The sequence below is a fragment of the Prunus avium genome, unplaced genomic scaffold (genome assembly GCF_965620075.1).
Source record: "Prunus avium unplaced genomic scaffold, drPruAviu1.hap1.1 HAP1_SCAFFOLD_22, whole genome shotgun sequence".
In the NCBI taxonomy this organism is placed as follows: domain Eukaryota; kingdom Viridiplantae; phylum Streptophyta; class Magnoliopsida; order Rosales; family Rosaceae; genus Prunus; species Prunus avium.
The window spans coordinates 215,001-217,500 of NW_028276881.1; positions in this window are offsets into that span (position 1 = coordinate 215,001).

The following is a 2,500-nucleotide window of genomic DNA, read 5'->3' on the forward strand; positions in this document are numbered from 1 at the left end:
TGCCGGCAGCCTGGTTCCAGGTTTTTTCAAATGTCGACAGAATTTTTCAAACCTTGTCAAACCCCATTTTTATTGAAATTTCCTCGCACAATAAGCTCCCTATAATTAAGTCTATGATTTTTAGGACCTTCTCCAACTTACAAAATGATATTTAGGACCTTGCCTTGCCCTCACATGCCGTGCCCATTCAAGGCATTCCGAGAAAGTGAGGTTATTGGAGGCTTCGGATGGCGTGGCTTGCCTTGCCTTGCATTGGCATGCCATGCCCAAGTTGTGGCCTACACCAAGCCATTCAAGCCATGCGTTGCCTTACCTTGGAATTGCTCATCATCCAATGCATTCCGAGAAAGTGAGTGTAGGCGAGGCTAAGGATGGCTTGCCTTGCCTTGCCTTGCATTGGCATGCCATGCCCAAGTTGTGGCCTACACCAAGCCATTCAAGCCATGCGTTGCCTTACCTTGGAATTGCTCATCATCCAATGCATTCCGAGAAAGTGAGTGTAGGCGAGGCTAAGGATGGCTTGCCTCGCCTTGCCTTGGCATGCCGTGCCCATGATGTGGCCTTGACCAAGCCATTCAAGCCATGCGTTGCCTTCGCCTTGGCATGCCGTGGCCTTGCCTCGCCATGCGATGCATTCCGACAAAGTGACGCGAAGCGGAAGCCTATCATGGCGTAAAAATGTCGACAAAATTTTTCGACATTTGAATAATGGGGTTTGACAAGGTTTGAAAAATTCAATACAAATGGTAGGCTTGAATGTCGACAAAGTGACGCGAAGCGGAAGCCTACCACGGCGTAAAAATGTCGACAGAATTTTTCGGACCTTGTCCTGCCATGGGCTGCGCGCAGCATGCCGGCAGCCTGTGCGCAGCGTGCGCACAGCATGTCGGCAGCGTGCGCGCTGCTGAGACTGTCGACAGAAATTTTCGAAACTTGTCCTGCCATGCGCGCGCGCAGCGTGCGCACAGCATGCCGGCAGCGTGCGCGCACCATGCCGGCAGCGTGCGCGCAGCTTGCGCGCAGCGTGCTGATTCTGTCGACAGTGAGGCTAGCGAAACTTGTCCTGCCATGGCGTGCGCGCAGCCTGTGCGCGCAGCTTGCGCATCTGTCGACAGTGAGGCTAGCGAACTTGTCCTGCCATGGCATGCGCTGTGCGCAGCCTGTGCGCAGCGTGCGCGCAGCTTGCGCATCTGTCGACAGTGAGGCTAGCGAAACTTGTCCTGCCATGGCATGCGCGCAGCCTGCGCACAACATGCGCACAGGCTGTGCGCAGCGTGCGCGGAGCTTGCGCGCAGCTTGCGCGCAGCTTGCGCATCTGTCGACAGTGAGGCTAGCGAAACTTGTCCTGCCATGGCATGCGCGCAGCGTGCGCGCAGTCTGTGCGCAGCATGCGCGCAGCCTGTGCGCAGCGTGCGCGCAGCCTGTGCGCAGCGTGCGCGCAGCCTGTGCGCAGCGTGCGCGCAGCCTGTGCGCAGCGTGCGCGCAGCTTGCGCATCTGTCGACAGTGAGGCTAGCGAAACTTGTCCTGCCATGGCATGCGCGCAGTCTGCGCGCAGCATGCGCGCAGCATGTGCGCAGCATGCCGGCAGCATGGTTCCAGGTTTTTTCAAATGTCGACAGAATTTTTCAAATCTTGTCAAACCCCGTTTTTATTGAAATTTCCTCGCACAATAAGCTCCCCATAAGTAGTCTATGATTTTTAGGACCTTCTCCAACTTACAAAACTAAAAAATTCCTCCCGGATTTGTTTTAATGATTTTTTCAATTTTACGACTTCTAAAAATAATAAAAAATACTTCCCGACTTCAAAAATTTATGAAACTTTTTCCCATCATAGATTGCATGTTTCTTAGTATCCCTGCAAAAAATCACGTCCAAATACCTTGTATTGAATTATTTAGAGCCCATTATGACTCCTCGCGCATAGGTGATGTCTCTTCCTGTCAAAGGGCTAAATGCATAAAATGCTATATAGGGGGGTGTGTGTTGCCTGCATATGCATGGCAGCCCATGCCTTCCTAGCTGCAGCCCCCTTCCCCCACGCCACACCCATGTCATGTTGCCTCGATATGTTGCCTCGGTATTATGGGTTTGGTGTCGGGGTCGGGGGGCTGCCACCCATGGCGGTGGTGGCCGGAATCCGGCCTCCGCCACCACGCCGCCGCCATGGGTGAGGGAGGAAAAAAAAGGCGTGGAAAGTTGCGAAATGGGGTTGTCTAGGCTTTTTTTTGGCATGGGAGAGCATGGAGTGCTAGGAACTCCTTCTCAAATGCACGGGCATGTCGACCACAACCTCATTTCGCAACAACAACCACCCGTGTGGGGTGGCGGTGGGTGGATAGTCGCGGATTGGGGCTTGCCAAGCCAATGTTTTCAAAAAATTTCATCAAAATTAAAAACAAATGTTTTGTTGCCTTCGGATTTGTGGGCGAGCGGCGAGTCGGAGTGGAGCCGGTAAAGTTTAACCTCGGTGTGCACGGTTGTTTTTAGAAACTCAATC